Below are 13,891 nucleotides of genomic sequence, written 5' to 3' on the forward strand. Positions count from 1 at the left end.
GGGGCTTGGAGTTTTTCCTGATCTCATGACCTGGTCAGGTAAAACTCTGGGTTCTATTCATAGGCTATGACAAAATATTATTATTATTATAGATAGCTTCCCTTTTCATCTGTGCTATGACTATAGGTCTGGGGGTTTTCTTGTCGGGTCATGTGAATTCTAAACTCACCTGACCTGAGGCGGAAAAAAAACTTTCCAACTACCACAAACCTTGTTGTGATTCATTATGAATCTGATATCAAAAGAGCCAGAGAACAACTTCAATGGACAACATACTCTGTCGTTTAGTGAACTCCTATGGCAGGGCTGAGCGTTATGCAAAGAATGGTTACAGTGTATTTTTAAATATTAATTTCAGTCTACACACACACACTGTTAAGCAGTTGACTTTGAAAAATAAAAAAGACAGACAGGTTTCAGTGTAGAAAAGTATTTACATTTTATGTCCTGAAAACTATTAGTTCATCTCATTACAGTGCTCTTCTGCAATTATTAATTCTGGAAGCTTTATGTAAGGCAGGGTTACATTTAACACTATACACAGTAGACTTTGTAGCAAAGTATTTTTGTTATGTGTAAGTAATAATACCACTAACCTTGTGTTTTCCTGATTGGTTCCCTGGCGCTCACTGTAGGAACTGATTGCCTGTTAAATTTATATATTCAATCATTAAATCAACTATTTTCAACATTTTAATTGAAAATAATATCCCCGTTTTAATGAAGTAGATTTTATTGAATGTCACTCATTCTATTGCACTCTATTCTAACCTAACCTGCTAGTCGAAAAATACTGACACCATGGTTGCCTATCGTATTTGTGAAAGTTATGGTTGTGCCAGAATCTACCAATTCTCTCTTTCTGCATTAGCCATCCATTTTGTTATGGTTGGGCAAATGTTTTCAATTGATCTGTGCCGACTGCTCTGTGGCGAATTTGTTGATTTTTTACTTTTATGACAGTGAAATTTGTGCCACAAATATTTGTGAATAATCACCAGCAGTGGAAATATAATAATATGCCAAAAAACATTAATGGACTAACAAAATGTCTGACTAACCTTTTCAGGCACTTCAGTATCAATTGGCCTTGGATAGCAGCAGCAGATAATTGTATCTTCTTTATCCTGTGCCAAACACATTTATTCAGTGAGTCTAAATTATTAATATTAGCGGCTGGCTGCATGATTGCATCAACCTAGCTAGCGGAAGTTAGCTAGCTATCTAGCTAGGCTACTCTAAAGCTAACGTTAGTAGTTTTGTGACCTAGCTATAGATTGGATAATTCTAGATAGTTTTAGACGACTTACTAAACTGCTTTTATTAAAACATATAGTGCCTTGTTTGCCCTGAACACTCTTTCATGAGGCAGGCAGGAGAGAAGGGTTTCCACTAAATAACACAGCCACAAAGTCAGATTCCGGCAGGATTCCACTTGGTTTCCACTAGCTTCTATATAGCCTCAGTCAGATTCCACAGCCACAAAGTCAGATTCCACAGCCACAAAGTCAGATTCCACAGCCACAAAGTCAGATTCCACAGCCACAAAGTCAGATACCACAGCCACAAAGTCAAAGTTTGCTTTTTGGTATTAGTTTAAGTTTAGGGATAGGCATAAGGTTAGCAGTGTGGTTAAGGTTAAGGCTAGGTTTAAAATCAGATTTTAAGAATAGAAATTGTAGGAATGGGTGTGGTTTATCAGTTTGTGGCTATAGAAGCTAGTGTTAACCTTTGTGACGACTATTCCACAGACTGTAGAGGAGCGTGAGACAAGAAAAAAACAAGTGCAGAGTGCAGAGTCAAGCAACGAAGTGCTGGTGCAACCAAACCGAGTTGTTTAGAGGCGTGGTTTATAGGCTCTATAAGCTGTAGCTAGAAGACTACTGTGAAACCACCTGTTGCAGCGAGCGTGGGGTTACTGCTTAAAATCCTAGAGACAGGGTTGTATTCACTAGACAAAAGAGAGGCAAAGGAAATTGGGTGAGGTGCTATGTCAACTTGTCCAAAAGGAAACGCCTGCTTTCTTTTCCGTTGCAGAAGTTTTTCTGTGACGTGAACTAATGAATAATGGTGCTTTCAAGACAACTTGGAACTCTGGGAAAAAAAGGTCACATCATGACGTCAGTGATCTTCAGGTCGGAAGGTCTGAGCGCTAGAAAGATGTCAGAGTTTCCGACATGGAACTCAGAGTTGGTTGACTGCTCAAAACGATTTCCCAGTTGTTTTGAACGTGGCATATGTTTGGTAAACGCATTCATGGTGCTGCTTTGAAAGTGGTGTGGCGGCGCCATACCAGATTGAAAAGTACTGGGGCAAATGCTGTCTCGCCACATGTTTTCCGGCAGCTCTGATTCTACAGATTTTTCCATGGGAGAAATAATATTTTTTTGCTGTTTTAGAGCTAATTTCCTGCAATTCTACCCATTTAGCCATGGGGTGGAGATAATCTTTTGCAGTTTGAAAGCATTTTTTTAAAGCTACAACTGCCGCTTTTCTTTTAGGTCAGAAAAGAAAAGCGGCAAGAAAAGTTACGGTCTCACTCCTACTTACTTTTAACAGTTCCTAAAATCAGAACGGATCATGGAAAAAAGTGTTTTAGTTACTCAGCTACGTGGTCTTGGAATTCTCTCCAGACCAGCTTGAAACTAAAAGATCTTGTTTCCTTGGAGGAGTTTAAAAGTTTGGTTGAGTTATATGTTACTGAGGAATTTGATTGTCATTAGGACTTCATGCGGTGGTACATATGATAGATTTGTATCTATGATGCTTGTATGTTTCTGTAATTGTAACGTACTGTATGTGTGTCTGTCAAATTTTGTTTATGGTGTGTCTATGTCAGTAAGTTGTTATGTCTGATATTTATCTGAAACATTATTCCCTCCTCCTGCTGTCTTGGTGGGACCAGGTGTCTCTTGACAAATAGTTTTTTATCTCAATGAGACTAAACTGTCTAAATAAAGCTTTTTAAAATATCCCTAAAATTATACATATTTTGCCATGTCTTATGCCACGTTAACCTTTCTGAACCACCCATCCCGGATCCGGGATAATTGTCATCAGCAACGCTGAATAGCATAGCGCCACAGTCAAATAATATTACTAGAAAATATTCATATTCATGAAATCACAAGTGCAATATTGCAAAATTTTGCTTAGACCTGTCGTCTCAGATTTTGAAATTATGCTTTACAGCGAAAGCAATACAAGCGTTTGTGTAAGTTTATCGATCGCTCGACAAAACATTAAGTACACTTAGCATCAGGTAACTTGGTCACGAAAATCAGAAAAGCAATCAAATTAATCGTTTACCTTTGATGATCTTCGGATGTTTTCACTCACGAGACTCCCAGTTAGACAACAAATGTTCCTTTTGTTCCATAAAGATATTTTTATATCCAAATACCTCCGTTCGTTTGGCGCGTTATGCTCAGAAATCCACAGGAAAAAGCGGTCACGACAACGCAGACAAAAATTCCAGATAATATCCATAATGTCCACAGAAACATGTGAAACGTTTTTTATAATCAATCCTCAGGTTGTTTTTCAAATATCTATTCGATAATATATCAACCGGGAGTGTTGGTTTTTCAATAGGACCGGGAGTAACAATGGCCGCCTTTCTCTGTTGCGCACAACTCACTCTGAGAGCCCCCACCTATCCACTTACGCAATGTGCTGGTTCTCGCTCATTTTTCAAAATAAAAGCCTGAAACCATGTCTAAAGGCTGTTGACACCTTAGGGAAGCCATAGAAAAAGGAATCTGGTTGATATCCCTTTAAATGGGTGATAGGGATGCATAAGAACAGAGAGGTTTCAAAACAGAGGCACTTCCTGATTGGATTTTCCTCAGGTTTTAGCCTGCAATATCAGTTCTGTTAAACTCACAGACAAAATTTTGGAAACTTTGGAGTGTTTTCCATCCTAATCTGACAATTATATGCATATTCTAGTTTCGGGGGCTGAGAAATAGGCAGTTTGAAATGGGTACGTCTTTTAGCCAAAAACGAAAATACTGCCCCCTACAGTTTTAATATGATATCTGAGTGAGAATGACAAAAGAAGTTGGCTAGACTAACTACCAATAAAAAAAATTATGCACATTATTCTTTTAAAAACTCTTCAAGCTCTGTTAAGTTGGTTGTTGATCTTTGCTAGACATCCATTTTCAAGTGCTGCTAAAGATTTTCAAGCAGATTTAACTGGGCCACTCACAAACATTCAATGTCGTCTTGGTAAGCAACAGTTTATATTTGGCTTTGAGTTTTAGGTTATTGTCCTGCTGAAAGGTGAATTTGTCTCTGTCACGTTCCTGACCTATTTCTGTTAGTTTGTTGTATGTGTTAGTTGGTCAGGACGTGAGTTTTGGGTGGGCATTCTATGTTGTCTGTTTCTATGTTGGTTTAAGGGTGCCTGGGATGGCTCTCAATTAGAGGCAGGTGTTTGGCGTTCCTCTAATTGAGAGTCATATTTAGGTAGGTTGTTTCACAGTGTTCGTTGTGGGTGGTTGTCTCCTGTGTCAGTGTTTGTCGCACCATACGGGACTGTTCGGTTTGTGTTGTACATCGTCATTTTATGTGTAGGCTATTTTCCCTGTTCGTGCGTTCTCGTGTTTAATTAAGTTCGTCGTTCAGGTCTGTCTACTCCGTTTGTTGTTTTGTTAGTTTATAGTGAAGTTCGTGTTTTCGTCTTGTCTTTAATAAATATTATGTGTTCACAACCCGCTGCGCCTTGGTTCCCTCAATACTCCTCCTTTTCGGTTGAGAGGAGGAGGACCACCGTTACAGAACCACCCACCAATCCAGAATCAAGCAGCGGTGTAAACGGAGTAAGGGACAGCGCAAGAAGGAGGAATGGACTTGGGACGATGTATTGGACGGTAAAGGTTGCTACACATGGGAGGAGATCCTGGCTGGAAGGGATCGCCTCCCATGGGAACAGCTGGGAGCACTGAGGAGAGCAAGGCAACCGGAGAAGGGAACCGGCGTTATGAGGGACGCGTCTTGCACGGAAGCCCGAAAAGCCCGTGAGTAACACCCAAACATTTCTTGGGGGGGGTATTCCATAGCCCGGTGCGGGTTATTCCACCTCCCCGCACTGGTAGGGCTAGATTGGGCATTGAGCCAGGTGTCATGAGGCCGGCTCAACGCGTCTGGTCTCCAGTGCGTCTCCTCGGGCCGGCATACATGGCACCTGCCTTACGCATGGTTTCCCCGGTTCGCCTACATAGCCCGGTGCGGGTTATTCCACCTCCCCGCACTGGTCGGGCGACCGGGAGCATTCAACCAGGTAAGGTTGGGCAGGCTCAATGCTCAAGAGAGCCAGTACGCCTGCACGGTCCGGTATTTCCGGCGCTACCTTTTCGCCCCAGCCCAGTACCACCAGTGCCTACACTACGCACCAGGTTTCCAGTGCGTCTCCAGAGCCCTGTTCCTCCTCCACGCACTTTTCCTATGGTGCGTGTATCCAGTTCGGTGCCTCCAGTTCGACAACACGCACTAAGCCTCCTGTGCGTCTCCAGAGCCCTGTACGCACTGTTCCTTCTCCCCGTACTCGTCCTGAGGTGCGTGCACTCAGCCCGGTGCCACCAGTGCCGGTACCACGCACCAGGCCTATAGTGCGCTTTGAGAGGTCAGTGTGCCCTGTCCCTGCTCCCGCACTAGCCTGAAGGTGCGTGTCTCCAGTCCGGTGCCTCCAGTTCCGGCACCACGTACCAGGCCTACAGTGCGTCTCAGCCGGCCAGTCTGCCGTCTGCCCAACGGCGCCTGAACTGTCCGTCTGCCATGAGCCTGCAAAGCCGCCCGTCTGCCATGAGCCTACAGAGCCTTCCGCCAGACAGGAGCCGCTAGAGCCTTCCGCCAGACAGGAGCCGCTAGAGCCTTCCGCCAGACAGGAGCAGCCAAAGCCTTCCGGCAGACTGGATCAGCCAGAGCCATCCGTCTCCGCAGCGCCGTCTGAGCCATCCGTCTCCGCAGCGCCATCTGAGCCATCCGTCTCCCCAGCGCCATTTGAGCCATCCGTCTCCGCAGCGCCATCTGAGCCATCCGTCTCCCCAGCGCCGTCGAGCCATCCGTCTCCCCAGCGCCGTCTGAGCCATCCGTCTCCCCAGCGCCGTCTGAGCCATCCGTCTGTCCCGAGCCATTAGAGCCGCCCGTCTGTCCCGAGCCGTCAGAGCCGATAGTCAGTCAGGAGCCGCTAGAGCCAGTCGTCAGTCAGGATCTGCCAGAGCTGCCAACCAGACAGGATCTGCCAGAGCCGCACCAGACAGATCTGCCAGAGCCGCCAACCAGACAGGATCTGCCAGAGCCGCCACCAGACAGGATCTGCCAGAGCCGCCAACCAGACAGGATCTGCCAGAGCCGCCAGTGAGCCATGAGCGTCCAGAGCCGTCAGCCAGCCATGAGCGTCCAGAGCCGTCAGCAGCCATGAGCGTCCAGAGCCGTCAGCCAGCCATGAGCGTCCAGAGCCGTCAGTGAGCCATGAGCGTCCATAGCCATCAGTGAGCCATGAGCGTCCAGAGCCGTCAGTGAGCCATGAGCGTCCAGAGCCGTCAGCCAGCCATGAGCGTCCAGAGCGTCGCCAGCCATGAGCGTCCAGAGTCGTCAGCCAGTCATGAGCTGTCCCTTAGCCCAGAGCGGCTATTTACCCAGAACTGCCCCTCAGTCCAGAGCTGTCTCTCTGTCCGGAGCTGCCTTTCAGTCCGGAGTTGCCCCTCTATCCTAAGCTACCTCTTTATCCTGAGCTACCTCTCTATCCTGAGCTATCCCTCTGTCCTGAGCTATTTCTCTGTCCTGAGCTACCTTGTCCCGGAGCTGTCCTGTATCTTGGTGTTGCCCCTTAAATTAGGTGGGAAATAAGAGGGTGGTCATGATAAGGGGTAAACGTAAGCTGGGATTGACTATGGTGGGGTGGGGACCTCGTCCAGAGCCTGAGCACCACCGTGGTCAGATGCCCACCCGGACCCTCCCTAGACTTTCTGCTGGTGCGCCCGGAGTTCGCACCTTAAGGGGGGGTTATGTCACGTTCCTGACCTATTTCTGTTAGTTTGTTGCATGTGTTAGTTGGTCAGGACGTGAGTTTGGGTGGGCATTCTATGTTGTCTGTTTCTATGTTGGTTTAAGGGTTGCCTGGTATGGCTCTCAATTAGAGGCAGGTGTTTGGCGTTCCTCTAATTGAGAGTCATATTTAGGTAGGTTGTTTCACAGTGTTCGTGTTGGGTGGTGCCTCCTGTGTCAGTGTTTGTCGCACCATACGGGACTGTTCGGTTTGTGTTGTACATCGTCATTTTATGTGTAGGCTATTTTCCCTGTTCGTGCGTTCTCGTGTTTAATTAAGTTCGTCGTTCAGGTCTGTCTACTCCGTTTGTTGTTTTGTTAGTTTATAGTGAAGTTCGTGTTTTCGTCTTGTCTTTAATAAATATTATGTGTTCACAACCCGCTGCGCCTTGGTTCCCTCAATACTCCTCCTTTTCGGTTGAAGAGGAGGAGGACCACCGTTACAGTCTCCCAGTGTCTGTTGGAAAGCAGACTAAACCAGTTTTTCTAGGAATTTGCCCGTGCTTAGCTCTATTACGTTTCTTTTTATCTTAAAAAACTGCTGATTCCTTGCCAATGACAAGCCTACCCATAACACAGTAGAGGTTGTTGACTTGAAAAATTGAGGAGGATGGGAGACCACCGGGTATAGGCGCAGACCGCACGGAGATGACAAAGCATGTTTCAAAAATCAGCAAAGACTAATTATTTTAACCTAAAGCATTTAATAAAGACATTTATTGTATAATATTATGGGGAATGGGAATGAGAGGGCTACTTACAGTGTTGGGAAGGGATCACAGCAGTGATTGAATAAGGGTATGAGGCATGAATTGAGGTGTTCATAGGCTTCAGTGCAGTACAGGCTCATCATGGATGGATGGTGTTGGAGAGTTAGTCCTAGTAAGGACTAAGAATGAGTTAGTCCAAGCAAGGACTAAAATCATTGATGCATGTTCATCCCATACAGCATGTCAGATCTCTAATGTTTAGGTATAGCCTGGGCTGCTGCAACATTTATGTAATGAGTTTTTACTTCTGTCTGTCCGGAGTGATTGTGTTATCACCTTTGCTAAATAAATAATGGAAGAAAGTGGAAAGAAAGCCTACTTGAGCGCATGCAAAAAAATGCCCTGCGTCGAACTCTTTTTAATCTCACTTGTAATAGATCATTCTGAATTGATTTCTACATCCCAGAGACGACAGTAGAAACTTCCATATGCTCAGCAAGTAAAGCATCGTAACGTGCAATTACCTCTAATAGCTTGTAGTTGCCCTTGTCAGCTGAACTTTCCCTTTTGTTAGCAGTTGATGTTATTCTTCAATAACACAGACCCCAAAGCAAATCAGGGGGAGAAACATATATTTATTCAAAGAGAACAAATCATAGTTGTTATGCTGCTAAGTAGATGGTAGATGGTCATTCTTCCCTGTTCTAAATGTCTTCTCATCTGAACAAAGAGACAGGATGTAGTTTATAACCCAACCCTACCCTGTGGTTGACCAATTTGAATTCCTTGCAGTAAAATTGGGCCAATGGCCAAATAACAAGTATCCCATTTCAGGCTCAATGTATAGACAATTTGGACCAATGAGAACTTACCACATGTAGCTATGAGTCCTGGACCGAAATTCCTCCCATGTCCCTGGCCCATTAATCTTCAGTTCCACATTACAGAAAAACAACTTTTTTTCCATTTGATTATTATTTCCCTCTTGACCTTAAGTCCTCTACGTTGTATATTTATCTTTGAATATTCTTACACTTTCTTTGTGCCTCTATGTAAAAGCCAACTCTTGCCTATAAGCTGCTTGTGACCCTGCAAGTCCCTGCAGCAATGTTCCAACATCTAGTCGAAAGCCTTCCCAGAAGAGTGGAGGCTGTTATAGTAGCAAGGGGGGACCAACTCCATATTAATGCCCATGATTTTGGAATGAGATGTTCGACGAGCAGGTGTCCACATGCTTTTGGTCATGTAGTGTATGAAGAGTGGTACTCAGTGGTGTGTTGTATTTGCCACAAACATAATGCTTTGTATTCAGGACATAGTTAATTTCTTTGCCATATTTTTTTCAGTTTTACTTTAGTGCCTTATTGCAAACAGGATGCATGTTTTAGAATATTTTTATTCTGTACAGGCTTCCTTCTTTTCACTCTGTCATTTAGGTTAGTATTGTGGAGTATGTAATTGATCCATCATCAGTGTTTTCTCCTATTACGGCCATTAAACTCTGTAACTGTTTTAAAATCACCATTGGCCTCATGAAATCCCTGAGTGGTTTCCTTCCTCTCCGGAATTGAGTTAGGAAGGATACCTGTATCTTTGTAGTGACTGTGGGTGTATTGATACGCCATCCAAAGTTGAATTAATAATAACTTCTCCATGCTCAAAGGGTTATTCAATGTCTGCTTTTTTTACCCATCTACCAATTGCTGCCCTTTCTTTGCAAGGCATTGGAAAACCTCCCTGGTCTTTGTGGTTGAATCTGTGTTTGAAATTCACTGCTCGACTGAAGGATCTTAGAGATAATTGAATGTATGGGGTACAGAGATGAGGTAGTCATCCAAAAATCATGTTAAGCACTAGTATTTGGCATGAACATAATTCCACTTTGACATTATGGGGTATTGTGTGTAGGCCAGTGACACAATCTCAATTTAATACATTTTAAATTCAGGCTATAACACAACAATACTCTCTTCCTGAGAGGTGTTAGCCATACAGTGCATTTGGAAAGTATTTAGACCCCTCGACTTTTTCCACATTTGTTAAGTTACAACCTTGTTCTAAAATGTATTAGATTAAAATGTTCCCTCATCAATCTACACAAAATACCCCATGATGAAAAAGCGAAAACATGTTTTTAGAATTTTTTGCAAATGTATTGAAAATAAAAAACAGAAATACCTTATTTACATAAGTATTCAGACCCTTTGCTATGAGACTCGAAATTGGGCTCATTTGCACCTGTGGTAAATTCAATTGATTGGACATGATTTGGAAAGGCACACACTTGTCTTCATAAGGTCCCACACTTGACAGTGCATGTCAGAGCAAAACCAAGCAATGAGGTTCAAGGAATTGTCCGTAGAGCTCCGAGACAGGATTGTGTCGAGGCACAGATCTAGGAAAGGGTACCACAAAATGTCGGCAGCATTTGAGGTCCCCAAGAGCACAGTGGCCTCCATCATTCTTAAATGGAAGATGTTTGGAACCACCAAGACTCTTCCTAGAGTTGTTCGCGCGCTAAACTGAGCAATCGTGGGAGAGGGGCCTTGGTCAGGGAGGTGACCAAGAACCAGATGGTCACTCTGACAGAGCTCCAGAGTTCCTCTATGGAGATGGGAGAACCTTCCATAACGACAACCATCTCTGCAGCACTCCACCAATCAGGCATTTTATGGTAGTGGCCAGACTGAAGCCACTCCTCAGTAAACGGCACATGACAGCCCACTTGAAGTTTGCCAAAAGGCACCTAGATACTCTCAGACCATGATGAAACAAGAGCTCAAGGGTCTGAATACTTAAGTAAATTAGATTTCCGTTTTTTATTTTTAATATCATATGCAAAAATTTAAAAAATAACCGTTGTTGCTTGGTCATTATGGGGTATTGTTTGTAGATTGATGAGGGAAAAAAAACGATTTAATACATTTTAGAATAAGGCTGTAACGTAAGAAAATTTGGAAAAAGTTTAGGTGTCTGAATACTTTCCAAATGCACTGTAACTATACATACTGAGGGCAGGCTGCATTCCAAATCTGTTATCCTGGTGTTTCCCGGGTTAAAGGGGCAGTGCAGTTCAGTTGATTTTCCTCTTTTTTTAATGATATTTCAAATCTGGAATTTTAGCATGTCCAGGTGGGATGGAGTTTTTGGCCCAGATCATGACATCACAATCTGATCGGATTATCTTGACCAATGACCAGTCATCTTTTATTTGCATAATGTATCCTCCATACAATTAGGAATTAGAATAGTAATTTAATTGATTGTTATCAATAAAACGTAACAACAAAGTGCAGAGTGTTCAATTTGCCTGCTGGTGGGAATCGAGACCCCAGCTCCGCTAAAACCATTGACAACTGTGTGCCGTTTTGAATGGATTGTTAAATAAACGTTAACTATTTGGTTGTAATACTGTATCATCACCTCTTGAAGAGCATAGTCAGAACTACACATTTTGGATTATTCCATGTAAAACAATTGCACACATTTAGCTCCATCATCAGAGTTATACAGCAAGAAACTGCATGCTTTTCATGATCAGTAAACTATTGATCATGTAATTTCAGATACGTGAGAGTAGCCTCACGATATCGCTCAATATTGGCCACCATTTAACAGTGGTGAAAAAAGTACTCAATTGTCATACTTGAGTAAATGTAAAGATACCTTTATAGAAAATAACTCAAGTGTAAATTAAAGTCACCCAGTAAATACTACCTGAGTAAAAGTATTTGGTAAAAAAAAAACGTAAATATCAAAAGTAAATATATTTAATAAAATATACTTAAGTATCAACAGTAAAAGTATAAATAATTTCTTATTCCTTATATTAAGCCAACCAGACGGCACAATGTTCTTGTTTTTTATATTTATGGATAGCCAGGTGCACACTCCAACACTTACACATAATTTACAAATAAAGCATTTGTGTTTAGTGAGTCCACCAGATCAGAGGCAGTAGGGATGACCAGGGATGTTCTCTTGACGTGTGTGAATTGGACCATTTTCTGTGCTGCTAATCATTCAAAATGTAAAGAGTATTTTTGGGTGTCAGGAAAAATGTATGGAGTAAAAAGTACATTATTTTCTTTTGAAATGTGGTGATGTAAAAGTTGTCAAATATATATTGTAAAGTACAGATACTAAACAAATTAACTTAAGTAGTACTTTAAAGTAATTAAGTACTTTACACCACTAACCATGAATGTGATATGAGTGATATAAAATAAAAGTGAACTATACAAGTATGAGTGGTTTAGGTTAATTTCCCGTTCTTTGGGGGCTCTGCCTGTCAAGCAGCAGAAGGGCTGTTTCTTCAACCAATGTAGGCCTACTTAGCAAAGTTAGCTAACATCCTCTTTTCAACATTGTTTTTAATGGTGTTTAATCACAATTGCTGATGACAGACATGATAGGTTACATAGCTAGTTAGCTAACAACAGATCACGTCAATATGTCTAGTTAACTGTGCGTTTTGTTGCTGTGCGTTTTGCTGCCAACTTTACTTTGCTAGCTGACAACTTTACGTTTTTTTGTTTTGTTTTTGTTTTTAATTACCGTTTATATTTTTAGTTTTTTTCCATCGCAACTTTTTTCCCTCATTCAACTTTTTCACTCCGGACGCTTTATCTGGACATGGTTCGTCAACACCTTCAACAGCCGAAGCTAAGTAGTAACATAAACATGATGTCTTCTAATTGCAGTCGCTGTACTCATAATATACAGGAGAACGATCGCCTTACGGCGAAAATGCTGTGCTACAAGACACCAGCTAGCGCGGATCGCAAGGATCTCGTGTAGGCAAGCGGGATGTTCAGTGTAGATAAGGAAGAAACGCGTCTGTGCCGACGCAGTACAGTACAGATACGTAGTATAATCCCCCGCACAGTCTCCGCAGCCGGGACACACTTTCTATGGACTGTCTGGAGGGAAACGCTGTAGGATCTCAACGTGTCGCTTATTCAGCCGACAGAAACTTTCAACCGGTTTCTCCAGGCGTGGCCCCATTATTAGCGGAGTCGGGTCGGTCCTGAGGTCTGTTCTGTTTATCCGCCGTTACGGAGGGTCTGAAGCGCCGATCTGGCTCCCACCATAGCTGACAGAATTGAAAACGCTATCCATGGGCGGATTCCAGTGGTACCTGATCGCGTATTGAGTTAAGAGTGCGAATGCATACCCACCAGCGATCATACACTGTTAACCAAGCGGCAGGGCTACGACGTTAGGCTATCTACAGATGGGTGCGGCTAAAGCAAATCTTGATGCGAGTTAAGATATACGAATATGTATCCTGCACGTCCGGCTACCAACGATGTTAGGTATGAGACAGTCAGAGGTCACCAAGATGCAACAAGCTTTCAGGCGTGTAAATCAGCTAAAAGATGTGCTCGGGCCTCGAGTCAATTGTCTCTGGGCCTCTCCTCCAGTTCAGGGGGTGCAGTGTACGAGCTCTCAACAGCAGGAGTTCCTGACACTCATCGCTGGTTGAAAACTGTTTTCTCTGCCCTCCCAAAAGATAGAATTTGATGATAATGGCCTCTTTTCTGGGGACTCACCCACAAACAGGACCAACGCCGCTGAGCAGTGAACGGACTCCACTCCTGCGGAGGGGCTCCTCATCTTTCTACATACGTAGCGGGCTCTAACTCCTGTAGCGCCCCACAATGAAATAAGGGTGACAGCGCCATGGCAGCAGGGCTGTAGCCAACCTGCAAGCTTAGGGAGTTGGCCAATAGTTCACAGTCATAGTGTAGTCTAAGCCTCCAGCCATATCCCATTGGACGTGTCTGGCCTCGCGACCCTGAGTTTGGGCAAATACTATTACACTGGGATGTTCGGCTCTTAGCAATCTTATTAGTAACAGACCTCCCCCATTCCTGCCAAGGTATTGAGAGATCGTCGAAGCTCACACGCTCTCAAAAATAGGGTTTTTAATTGTTAGATCGCCCTCAACTTCAGGACAGGAGTCATCCCTAGTCAATGAACTCACATGATCATAAATTCTGATGTGATTGGCCTTTGACTGAATCATGGCTTGGGAAGCCTGATGATGTCTTGCTGGTTCAGTGAGGCCTACACCTCCTGGTTCACACTAGTGACTCTATACTCCCCGTCTGCATTCCCGCAAA

The 13,891-nt window shown here is 43.5% G+C and overlaps 1 protein-coding gene across 3 annotated transcripts in view; it reads left to right on the plus strand.

Moving 5' to 3' along the window:
- The window catches only part of LOC111981966 (opioid-binding protein/cell adhesion molecule-like), a 530,412-nt gene that overhangs the window by 326,238 nt on the left and 190,283 nt on the right, over positions 1 to 13,891 (plus strand). The window lies entirely within an intron of this gene.

The sequence above is a fragment of the Salvelinus sp. IW2-2015 genome, linkage group LG20, assembly GCF_002910315.2.
Source record: "Salvelinus sp. IW2-2015 linkage group LG20, ASM291031v2, whole genome shotgun sequence".
In the NCBI taxonomy this organism is placed as follows: domain Eukaryota; kingdom Metazoa; phylum Chordata; class Actinopteri; order Salmoniformes; family Salmonidae; genus Salvelinus; species Salvelinus sp. IW2-2015.